Genomic DNA, 13,378 nt, shown 5'->3' with positions numbered 1-13,378 from the left:
TACGAGCGAGAGCGTAGAGAAAGATGGATACGGGTCAGTGATCAGGTCTCATTTGTATTGATGTCAGTTAATTAGGTGAGCAGTCGTCCCCAGAGATGAGCTCACAGATAATGAGCACAAACACCAAAGCACACAGACACTCAAGTGTTTTTTATCCACCAGCGAGTCACATGACAACAGATAGCGTGAGATGAAAGAGATACAGGGTGAGATAGATGTATCAGCGTGGTGTTGATGTATTGATTTTGGCCTTTTTTATTAAATATCGAGTACTGGTGAGTCTCAGAGATTAGTAGATAGACTACAGCCGCATAAAAACTGTTTCTAACTGAGAAACTGGTAAACCTGAGAGACTTTCATTAGAGTTTTAGTGTCTCGTAATAGTCTTCAAACCGTTTCACAGGCTTCTCCTCCCGGTCTGCAATCAAGTTTTGTAAAGCAGAGTAAGAATGGTGAGAAAAGTTAATTTGTTAATATTGATTTAAAGTATGGCTAAAACGGCTATATCAGAAAAATGTTTTAATTCTTTTTGTGCAGTTCACACCTTTTTTATTATCACTCATTAGTTTTTATGATGTATGACAGTTTATATTTTTGAAGTTATTCGTGTCAGCTGATCCCTGAGAAGAGACTGTCATAAATGAAAAAACATGAGGGACATTTAATTATATTTCTGCTGATAAATCGGGTAAACAGCTAACCTCATCGGTCAAAAAGGTTCTACAGAGACAAGCTAAACATTAGATTAAGTCTTTAGAAATAATCAGAAATGGAAGGAAGGTTTACAACTCACATAGAAAATCACCACTAATGAATATGTGCGTTTAATTCAGTGTAAATTCATGACAAGAATATAATTTAGTAGAGACAAAATTCATTTGATTGACACCAGCTCCTCAGACAGATGTTTAAAATTGACTCATAGGTGCCTTTTAGTATTGTGAGAAAATTAAACTTGGGAGAACATTGAAACTTGAACTTGTTGCATTTTCACCGAAGATTTGTCTGTTTCAAAATGTCGGGAGAGTAAGATTCACCACTGGATGGCAAATTATTTTTATTATTATTAGTTTATAAGAAGCTGATATTGCAAAACTGGAAAAATAAAGAAGAACCTATACTTAAATTAAATATTACTTGAGTATTGATAGGACCACGTTGGAGGAAAGCAGCTAAGAGAAACAATTTCATAAGATATGAATCTCAATTAATGAAGCTCTGTAGATTGAGTGGAGCAATAAAATCACCCAGCATCCATATATTTCTTCTGTTTTGTCGTGGGAGTGTGTGTGTGTGAGTGTGTGTGTCTGATAAGTTTGTATATGTTTGTGCTGGTGGGAAATGCAATATTTCCTATGATGACAACCGTATAGAACATGTGGATGAGCAACTCAAACTGGGTCAAATCATGAAATTTGATTTCTTGAAGAAATGACGACCATGTAATGAGTTGAAATATTGAGTGTATTGTATTCAGACCCTTACTCACTCAACAACAAAATTATATATTATATATATTATATAAGCTCGGGTCCTCTACCAGAGTTCTGGGAGTTTGAGGGTTCTGCGCAGTATCTTAGGTGTTCCTAGGACTGCGCTCTTCTGGACAGAGACCTCAGATGTTGTACCTGGAATCTGCTGGAGCCACTCTCCCAGTTTGTGGGTCACAGCCCCCAGTGCTCCAGTTACCACTGGCACCACTGTTGCCTTTACCCCCCACATCTTTTCTAGCTCCTCTTTCAGCCCTTTGTATTTTTCGATCTTCTTGTGTTCCTTCCTTCTTGATGTTGCTGTCGCTCAGGATTACTACGTCTATCACCTCCGCCTTCTTCTGTTGTTTCTTGATCAACACGATGTCTGATTGGTTAGCCATCACCAGCTTGTCAGTCTGGATCTGGAAGTCCCACAGGATCTTAGGTAGGTCATTCTCAACCACCTTAGGAGGTGTCCTCCATTCTGACCTTGGGACCTCCAACCCATACATATGTACGCTGTTCCTGCCTGCATCTTACACCCTGCTACTATCTTACATATATATATATATTTATAAGATAAACATGGTCACAACAAGGTCTTGACCTCTATTAACAAGTCGATGAAGCCTCCTCTTCACTCTGTCAATAGCTCTTTATCTGCTGAGAGGGACGGCTGGTCAGAGATGGACAGAGAGATGACCTGCTGCTCTGCAAGGTTAAACTGATAAGACACAGTGGATCGAGGGGACAGCACATGACAGGGCAACAAACACAAAGACATGCAGTCACACACTATTACATGACATCTCCTTCATTCAACAAGTGCACAGATGTTCAATCTATTTCCTGAAACTCTGGTGTGATTTTTGTGCAAAGAAGAAAGATAGAAGCAATAAACAGATGAAAACTTAAAGGAATATTTCACCTTGAAATATATAAATGGTTAAATATTCTGAGCCCACTTGGTTGTATGTTGTGCACCAAACCAAGATTTTATGATAAACATGAGATTAAAAATGTCAGATTCTCTAAAAGAAAGAGCAAAGCCTTTTCTCTACAAGTGTCACTTTGCACCAAAGTTAAAGAATCACACAGAGAGAAATCCAATGTTATCCAATCCAGATGTCTAGTTGATTATTATGTCATGCATCATATAAGTGTCCGGCCCACATGGACTAACAAGACACCAAAATACAGCTGCAAAACCTACAAAACTACAAAACTTCTTACATTACATTGCAAACAACTGTCTGCTGTACCTGCTCTACCAATAACATCAGCCACACTGCAGGTTCCCCTCCAGGTCAACCTTCTTATAATCATTCATCCAGAATAACTCATCAGAAATTAATTGTAGCCCTTAAATCATCATATAATGAGCAGTAAAACATAAACAGGACTTCGACTAGTTTGTGTATTTTTGCTTAACCGTGAGGTTGTTTACCATTAGTCTTCCTTAACCTTTAATCAACATGTCCGACTACACTAAACTGTGTCTTTAAGAGGACCAGTTGTAGGTTTAGAGCATTAATAGAAACTGGGAATGTTTGTCTTGTCCTCATTTCTTTAAAGAGCTGCTTGAGGGTTAATTAAAATTAGATTCAAGTTAAAGATGATTAAATGTTCCTAAAATATTAAGTAGGACTTTATTTTACAAAAGTTTAGACTCAACATACTTTCTTTAAAATCTAACAAATGTAAAAAGGTGTGAACGTGTGTGTGTGTGATGCTCTTTGATGCTTTTAAAACAGCTTCTCTGACACATCACAGGGGATAAAGTTAAGTCCTCCGTAAGCCTCCGCCATGTGTAAATGTGTAATTGAAGAGCGGTGACCTTGTCTGTGACACTCTAATAAACATCTTTTTCTCTCTCTCTCTCTCTCTGTCTCTCTCTTCCACTCATCTCCTCTTTCGCTCGGGCCATCGCTGACGTAAAGGTCTCGGCTAAAGGTTGACGCCAACTCTCTCAGACGTTCATTACGGCGGCATTCATCAAGAGTGAAGACGCTAAAGTTCACCCCCAAATAATCTCCCACTGTCTCTCTCTCTCTCTCTCTCTAATCGTTGTCCTCTTTTACCCTGCAGGACTCGTCTCTTCCTTCCCTTTTCCTCTCTTCTGTCTTTCCTCTGCTACATGTAGCGCACTTCCTGGTGAACTTATGCACCACATGACCTCTCTAACTTTATTCTGTCTCTCTGCCTCTTTATGCTGATCTCTCATCAAAGGATGGTTAATTTACTCGATTAGTGTTTTTAATGAGACAGACAATATGTTATTCAAGGACAAATCTATCAAAACTCATCACCTGATCAGTCTGAATATTGGTCACCTTGGCAACAATAAAATTACATTATATTTCAATAATTTGGAGTTGGGGATAGTGAGCACTATGACATGGTGGATGAGGCATATCAGTGAAAAGCAATTTTCAGGAGAAATTAATTTCTTCATTGTAAACAATCTGCCAAAAATAAATCACATTATGATGGAGCAACACTCACACGTCTTCTCTCTCCAAGCAAAGTGTTTCTGGGATTTAAACTGAGCAACAACATCTCAAACATGCTTCTCTCTCTCTTTCTTTTTTTTTTTTTTTTACCAGACTGATTATTTTGACAGTAAATTGTTTTTTTATGCAATGAACTGAATCTGTTGAGCAAAGTCAAGAGACAACATCACATACAGATGATTTCATTATTAAAATATTTACCCTTGAATGAGAAATGCTTCAATATCTTGAAGGCTTTCAGATTGTTTATTATACTGTAGCAGTTATTGTATTTGTTTTCTTGTTGCAACTTCTCTCCTTCAATCTGCCTTAAGTTGTCTTGATGATGTTAAATGCTCGATGGCCTGAAATGTTCTTCAGCTAAATGACAGTAAAACAGGAGTTCCTGAAAATGTCCCTTCTGATATAACTTTTTCTCTGGTGTCTCTGTCCTCAAATTGCCAGAAATCTGCTTGTCATCTTTGACTCTGCATTAAAATTGAGCAAACAAATATGTTTTTTTCATTAGCAGTAGCTTTTTCCAGATAAGATAAATCCCATGCACACTGCATTTGGCACTCCCAACTTGTCACAGGACCCCGTGGTGTCACTTTTTAACGCAGTGGGTACCCCTTTAGCATCATTTGGACAGTCAGCTTTCTCTGTGAAAGCCACGATTCAGTGGAGCGTCCCGCTGCCTGATGATATGAAGAGCTGCAGCTCAGAACCAGGTTGAAGAATCTGCTGCTCAGCTCTGTGGCCTCTGAGTCTAGATTTGATCTCATGGTCTTCTCAAATAATATTGCTTTTGCTTGCATTGTTGATTCTGGTTGACATTGTGGGTGTATGTGATGTGCTGTTGTGTGTAGCTTTGTATTTGTTTTGATTCTAAAGGGACTGCAGATGAAAATGATCTCGAAGCTAAATCTGGTGCAGTGCATCATTTATGTTAAAAACTGTACACTGTCCTGATAAATAAATATAAATAAAATACCAAAAATAAAACTTCTTTCCTTTTATGATCTGGAGACGAGTTTCACACGCTTTTATCACCTCACGTCTCGACTGCTGCAGCTCCCTCCATGTGGGAGTCAGTCAGTCTTCTCCGTCTCGCCTGCAGGAGGTTTGACGTGCAGCAGCGAGACTCCTCACTGGCACCGAGAAGAGAGAAAATATCACCCCCTGTACTGGTCTCTCTCCACTGGTTACCAGTCAGATATAGAACTGAATTTGAATTTGTTCATTTGTTTTTAAAGCTGTGAATGGTTCGGCACTAACCTACATCTCTGGTGTCCTCAGTCCATATTCTACATCCAGACCTGTCTCTCTGTTCATGTTCCCAGTCGAGCTTTTTCCACTGCTGACCCACCTTTATAAAACTGCCTTTGATCCCCCTTTTTAAACATGCTTTATAGATAAATTTGACTTGACTTGACCACCACCAGAGAATGTGGCAGGATCATGGATACACTGAGGAGAGATAACTCTCTGACCCAGTCTGTACACCCGGAAGGTTTTCTTCATTGTTGTGTGGCCTGTTGCATGCGTACATTGCAGTCTAACTGACATCATAGCTAAATATACTCTACATTAAAGTGATGTCACACTCCCACACAGCCAGCAGGACGTGTCTGCACACGTACAGTATAAAGATATCAGTGACCGAAATATCAATAAACATGTTTAAAGCAAATATAAACTAGTTTCCACTAACTTGTGATTAAAAGACATTCTGGTTAATTAAGGCGACGCTTGTTGGTGAAATTGTTGCCGAACTCTCTTCTACAAACATCTTCTTACATACAAAAGCTACAGAAAGACACTTGTTCATAGAAATGATATATATATGCATGCAATACAAACTCTTGGTCACCACCGTCTACTTCTGTGAGCAACAAGGAAACTAGAGCCTCATAATTATTCACCGTATTGACTTTATCTCTCGTTTAATCTTTTCATTTAAATTCCTGCTTCTTGCCTCTTACCTTTTTTTTACTGCCACAGTCTTAGTAGCTTAAAGCAATACATAAAATGAAAAAAAAATCGATTAAATGAAATCCGCTGGGTAAGAAAGTATTACTTTCTCATTGACGCTATCACCAGCTCTTCTACAGCGTGCTACTTAAAAGGTCAGTCGGTTACTAATTAGAAATATCTGCAGCCTCTGCAGTTTGTTGGTGAGGTGCGGCCTCCGGTCAGTTTTCATCACCGCTTTGACATTCATGCGGTTCTTCGGGAGGCTCCTTCCTGTCACATCTTTGGCATTTTACCAGGTGAATAAAGAGCACGAAGACAATCCTGCCAATATTAAATAATAACACTAGTGTCAATATCAGCTACAGCTCAACCTTCATGAACTATGATGACAATGCAAAACACATCCGGACTCTAAAAAGCCATCGCTTTACTATCGAACTACATAAAGCGTCCATGTAGTGCAACCTAACAAACAGCCTGGAATGAGGAGAAGAAATGCAACATATTAAATTCTTCAAAATAAAGTCAATGTAAACATAATGGTTTCAAAATACAGCGACTAAACTGAAGCAATTAAAAACCAATAGAAATGATTCATAATGATTGTTCTCTAGTGGTCAACCGTCATCTCTGCAGACAAGAGAATATCGAAGGACCGCTACGATGTTCAAGACGAGGGTCAAGTGACAAATGGAGGCTGCAGAAGGCAGTGGTGGTCTTGCTAACTGTGCTAATTTTACAGTGGGTGAGTCTCATTGTTAGAAGGTGATCAGTGCGAGTGGAGTGAGGGTCGGCCATTGAGAGCAGGAAACTCTGATTACAATACAAATATTAAAATATAAGAAACAATAAAAAATATATAAAAGCAAATATGAACAGATAAGCAATATAAAGCATAAGAAACACTAAAACCAATATATAAAAGCAATTAAGCACATAATATGAGAACATATAAAGGCAATAAAAAGCAATATATGCACATAAAAATCAAAGCTCAATTAAAGACATGCATTCTCACTGCCCTATGACAGCTAAAAGGGATTTATAATGATTAAAACGGAGCAGCTCGACTAATTTTAATACCTTCTGCAGATTGTTCCACTTGTGTGGAGCGTTATATTTAAAAGCCAATTTCCCAGTTTCAGTGCTAACACATTGATTTTCAAGGATTAAATAGTCTCGGGACCTAGTGCAGTGTGACATTGATCTATAGTTAATAAGACATGTCAGGTACGCAGGAAGTTTGCCAAGGAGAACTTTATATATATAAATAGGATGCAGTGCTGTTCTTTTCTCACTGCCGACGACTTGCCATCCAACTTTCTGACACAGAATGCAATGATGATCTAAAACCCTCCTCAGTTATGAACCTGAGGGCAGGATAACAGACTGCATCCAGAGGTTTAAGAGCAGAAGCGGGAGAGAGCATATAAATTACATCACCATAGTCTATAAAGAATAAAAAGGTTGACTGAACAAGACTTAGTCATTTCATCAATATGTACTTTGAAGCACAGCTTGTCATCTCTCCAATATTTTATATTGATTATCACGGCATGCAAGGAGAGGGTGATGTGACAGTTGGAGGCAGCTAATTTTCAGTAGCTAGCCTTGCTAGCTAACGCAATGTTAGTAAAAATGTGACCAGTGCTGGTAACAAAGCTATGAATCTATAATTAAAGCAATAACCAATTTCCATTACTTTGGTTCTGATTCTCCTACTGTAGGTCATTGTACTTGTAAATATCTACTGAAATAATGATAATAATAGTATGCTAATATATCTGCTTTGACACTCAGTTGACAAAATTTAGTGGGTTGCAGTTTCTCTTTTTTTTAAATTTTAATGTTTTATTAAAAGTTTCTGTGTCATTGGTAGTGTTTCTGCATCTCAGCCCAGTTAATTTTGCTATATTCATCACTACTGTGGCTAATTACCTGCTGTACAATTAAACGTACTCTAGTTCTGCTCAAGCACTCTTAGCTTTCTCTTTCTTTTAGCGACTTTCTCGCTAGTTACTTTAGCTTAGCAGTTAGCGATGGTTTCCCTCTCGCGGTATTTTTTTTCTCCTGGGATGGTGAAGTCATGACCCGCCCTAACCAACTAATCCTAACCAATCTCACTCCTCATGCCTAAACCTAACCAGCCCAACCAATGACGCCAACAAGTACTAGCCAATCAGAGACAGAGTAGGGCGGGTCATGACTTTGCCATCTTGCTTGGTTTGTCTTATGTTTATCTTTTCCTCTGCCTCCTTTAGGGATAATGGTACATATAATAAATATAGTATATTCACTGTGTTGGAGGCTCAGTGAGTCAGAAGCGCGGCTCCTCACTATGGAAACCCAGTTGTTAGCTATTGTAGTTAGCCAGCCCCCAGTAGCTGGTGCAGGTATCAATCAAGATGTGATCTGCCACGCCTAAACGGTCTTGAGAAATGGTCTAAACAGCAAAATGAGCTGTTTTTTTAAACTAGGTTTTCTAATAGTTATGAACATTTATTGTCACTCAGATTTTTGTGGATGCTTAATGAGACACTTTGCATTTTTACTCGTTCAAGCCAAATTTCCAGAGGCTTTAAATGCTAATACTTGCACCAAAGATGATCGCAACATGTAAACTGGATGAAGGAGAATTACGATAACTGGAGGAGGTTTAGACAGATAGGCAGGCAAATAGCTGACTTTATGCGTGCGCACATATATGGTCAAAATGTGACTGTGAAGGCCATGAAGAGGCAATTCGAAAACACCGAGAGCTCTCGATTCAATTTATTTGAAAAACCTCAGGCCGCAGGGTGAGAGGTTGTGCAGAGAAGATTAGGCTCACACAGTTAAAGTCATGCTTATCAAACACACAGAGGAGACGAGACCGCGACTGTGATGCTTTCCTTTTTCCTTTTCTCCTGACACGTCCGTTGGCTGGAGTCTCTTTATGAATTTGTTCATGCAGCACAGACGCAGTAACCCTGCACTGACCCGTAGGGAAACATCAACAGCTCTGACTTTGGCTGACATTAAGTGATGAGAAGGAGTTCAAAGAGAGTGGAGGGCGCACAGCCTCAGCAGCAAGAGATAACTTCAATTTATATACACTTGCAGACCAAGTCACCAGTGGAGCAAAAGACAACAGTTTGTCGGACAGACAACACTGACGAGTGAGCAGTCGTGAAGAAAAAGAAAGACTGAGACAGCAGCTGAGTTCTCATTCACAGAGCTGGCTGCTCTCTGCTCACTTTAAGAGTTACCAAAGTCAAGGAGTCCAGACGGACTGGACCCTGATTTTACAAAAATTCAGTGGTGAATATAGGCGAGGCAAGTTTATTTATATAGCACATTTCAAAGTGCTTTACATAGAGGATAAAAGGCATCAAGATAGAATATAAAAGCAACACAAGGCAATGTAAAGAGACATTTAAATACAATTAAAAAGTGTTAAATTTGGAAATAAAAAAGAAGCTAAAATAGAATAAGACAAAATAAAAGTTACAGTGCAGCGTAAGATATTAACCCTCAAATTTGCTTTAATAAAAGGCAGCAAACAGAAAAGTGTTCAGCTGTGATTTAAAAGACTTAAGAGTTGCAGCAGACCTGCAGTTTTCTGGGAGTTTGTTCTAAATATGTGGAGCATAAAAACTGAACGCTGCTCCTCCATGTTTAGTTTTTTACTCTGGGGACAGAAAGCAGACCTGTCCTAGACCACCTGAGAGGTTTGGATGGTTCATAACGTAGCATCAGATTGAATATAGATAGATAGATATAGACCGAGGTACATCACTTATTATGTATAAGCTGAGCAGGTAACAGCAAGGACAGAAAAATGTGTCTAATTATGTCTCTAATTATGTTGACTTTTCTGTGGAGTAAAAATCAAAGTATCATCTGTTCATGTAAATATAATCCATCTTATTGTTGTTGAGATGTTTTATTTTGAACCAAAAGAATTTCAGAGGATCATAGGATTCGTCCTCCGAGGGATCATGACTGTCTGTACAAAATATGATGTCAGTCCATTTAGTCCTTAGAGATATTTCCGTCTGGACCAAAGAGGACTGACCTGACATTTCCATCCCCAGAGCTGCGAAGCTAGTGTGGCTGAAAATAAACTCATGTTGCTGAGACCCAATTAAAATCCTTTAAGGGCCTCATTTTTTGACACTGATCCTTTAGTCTACAACTTTATCACAACTACACATTTCAGCCCAACCCATACCAAATTAGACAGCTCTCTTCTCTTCCTCCGCTCCTCATTATCAAGTACATCAGCTGATAATTATCATCACTGTGCATAAAGAACCGAGACATCTGTGTGTGCTACATGTTTTTTATGAACAATGCATGTTTGTGTGTATGCATGGTCTTGTTTTTAGCCAAAGTACTTTCATGATTTCATTTCATCATGGCGGATTTTTAGCTGCTTAAAATGTCAAGACAGATCAAGAACATTAATGCAATTTGCTTAAGATTACTATCAAATATAATATGATGTGCACATTCTCCTCCATTACTGATGCAGTGGATTCCCCTGAAGTTTATCCAGTGTGCTGTCAGATCAATTACACCAACTATACTCTCTCTGAAGTTTTGGTCAGAACTTCTGAAAGTAGAGGAAAGCTTTTGAAAATCTCTCAAACCGACAAATTGAAAGTAATGTCCATTCTCCATAACGACAGGTGCAAAAAAACTAATTCTCCCCATAATGCTGCTTCCTCTATCGTCCATGTTTACTGCTGAACCACAGTGATGAGTGATGGAAGTGGTGTGCCTCGACAGAAGAAGGATTTCAACATGCTTTCAAACTGCGAGTAGCCACATGAAGCATCCGAGGCTTTATCTCGTTCTATGCATAAAGGCTACTGAAGGGAAAGTACAAAAATACCCCAAAACCACATTTTAGGAATAGTAGCCTTTAGAGGGTTTCTCTGTTATTATTATCCAGGGATGAGCATGGTGCTTCTGTCAAAGGCAGTTTGACATTATTATTAGTTTTGGAAGAGAACAGCCATTCAGTTTCCAGTGACCTTCCTGTCACAAGCTCACCTCTTTAACCTCTGCTGCTGCCTCTGGGCAGCTGAACTGCATTACAGTAGAAAATGGCTGTAAGAAGTAGATCAGATGTGACACAGACTTTAGCTTTTGTTAGTCTTGTTTACGCCTCATATCAACACTCTGCACCTACCGGACCAGACAGCAGCACATTGTGCTACTAGCTAACTATGATGTGTGACATCTGAAAGGAACAAAACTACGACCACATACTGCTCTCATTCATTTTATCACTTAACATTAGATTTCTCTACATTGCAGCAGAATGTGCAGCTAAAGCACAACAGATAACATACAGATGTTGTCCATTAATACTGTAAAAGCTTCAATCTTCTTTTCAAAATCACATAATGGTAAATCATTCAAATAATCACACATGTTTGGTGCATTTCAAAGAAACTCTGCTTCTTTTGTTGCTTCATTAAGGTCTGATATGAAAACTGTTATTTAACTCTGGTGCACTGACTGCACTACAACCACCTGACAAGATTGATCTTGGTTCACATTCAAGTGAACTCTGGTGTCGCTGCAACATGCAAAGTCTCATGAATCTCCTACATACAGTAGTTACCATAGAATCATTTGGTTATCCTAATAAGTAAGAAGTGCACCAGCCTGTATATGCAGAGTTTGTTCCTGTTAGTAACAATAAGTTTAAACAAACATTTAAAAACTATATTATTCATCACTTCAGTTAAGATTTCCTTGTAAACAGAGTCATTATTTCCTGCATTGCACTGATTGGAAAACCTTTGATGTCCTCAAATGTATTTAACAAATTACTTGACTTCAAATAACTTAACCACTGTTTTGTTATTTCCCCATCGGCGTCTTTCTGTGAGACTACAAACCCCACTGTTGTCTCATCTACATAAATTCTTAGAGCTCAAATGAACTGAACAGAACAAGTTTTCCCTGTCGACCAGCGAGACACGTTTCCAAATCTGTGATTCCCTACAAACGATCAAACTTGTTTGCATTTGGGTGAAACAGCTGATGTGAGATGCACAAATGCATAAATGCAGATGCTTCCATACAGGTAATCAGGGCTCACTGAAAGATCTGATGAATATCAAACACATGCTGCGGCTTTTCACAGTCTCAGATCTCAACCTCAACACCTTTGGGAGGTTTTGGAGCGACGTGTTGTGGGTTCAGGTTCAGACGCTCGATATTTCTGTCTGATAAGGTGTCACCTTGTCAAATTAGATGATTATAGTCATAAATTCTTGCTGCGACTTGGCTGAGAGACATAAGACTTTACTTTGGCACCCTACCAATCATAGCTTGCAGTCTTTCACGACTTGCATGATGTCATTGGAAGGAGATGCCAGGAACTGGCTTCCGAGAACAAGAATGCAAACAAACAGTAGCGTCTGAAGCAGTTCGTATGGTCTGTGTATAAGTTCGACCTTGCAGCATGAGCAGCCCCAACGACATCATTCCTTTCTCGCTACGGCATGTTTACAGTTGTAAATGAATGAGCGCTCTGTGAACCTGTTGGTCAACATCACAGACGACATTGTGGAAGTTGTACTCAGAGAGAGAAGGTAAAGATTGTGACACGCTAGTCTTTTTGTGGCGTCCAAGATGCACTATGATACACTAAATGGGATAAAACGATCAATTGTTGCGCCCAAAGCCCATTTTCCGTCCTGACGGCCTGCACCTGTCGGGTCAGGCTATTATCAGGCTGATATCATGTAGTCTGAAGCTGGCATTAGATTCCACTCTCCACCATCGTTAAGGATGTGCAGAGGGACCAGTATTTGTATCTGTATTTGATGAGACAGCAAAATTATTTGTATTTGTATTCGGATAAAAGTGGAAAGAGGCTTAAAAATCCTGTTTTTGTTTTTATTATGCCTTAGAAAATTAAAGTGTTAGAATAAGTGTTAATGAATAAACTACCTTACGAAGGAGGCCCCCACACTGGGTCTCAAACTGGAGTCGAACAACTGCGGTGACTACTGAGCTAAAACTTTACTCATCGCCTCATTGCAGACAGACCTCTAACTATTTATACACCCATGACACAGAGACAGCACAGCGTGTAACGTCTGCATAGAGAAGAACTTCAGAGGTGATAATTGCTTTGCCCTTTTCATTTATTGCCTATTTTTTACAACCTAACCTTATGGAGAGTCCCTTGGGAGCACTTCACTTGTGTCAGTAGCTCAACTTTATCCCCCCGACTCCAGGAGTGATGTCCAAATTTGGAAATGTGCGTCATGTAGCAGGTGGATGTGACTCCCCTCTTTGAGACCTGCTAATAGATGTTATAGCGGAGCAGAGGAGAGACATTGAGATAGTAATGTAACCAACCTGTGTTGTTTTTTTTATCCCAAAATAATTTTAAAAACATTTGTATGAAACAAATATTCGTATAAA

General features: G+C 39.1%; 1 protein-coding gene across 7 annotated transcripts in view; it reads right to left on the bottom strand.

The window, feature by feature from the left end:
* slc8a2b (solute carrier family 8 member 2b) overlaps positions 1-13,378 on the bottom strand; it is a 177,978-nt gene that overhangs the window by 76,806 nt on the left and 87,794 nt on the right. For 2 of the 7 annotated variants that reach the window (XM_042413780.1, XM_042413776.1), the window contains exon 1: positions 4-209. The exons of 4 other annotated variants lie outside the window; for them this stretch is intronic. The gene's annotated coding sequence lies outside the window, so the exon portion shown is untranslated. Of the gene's footprint in view, positions 1-3; positions 210-2,079; positions 2,197-4,186; positions 4,609-13,378 lie in introns of those variants that run through there. One more of the 7 variants, XM_042413777.1, reaches the window with a different exon arrangement.

Source organism: Thunnus maccoyii, chromosome 6 (genome assembly GCF_910596095.1).
Source record: "Thunnus maccoyii chromosome 6, fThuMac1.1, whole genome shotgun sequence".
Taxonomy (NCBI): Eukaryota; Metazoa; Chordata; class Actinopteri; order Scombriformes; family Scombridae; genus Thunnus; species Thunnus maccoyii.
Note: the sequence above shows the minus strand (reverse complement) of the source record. Positions and strands in the feature narration are given on the sequence as shown.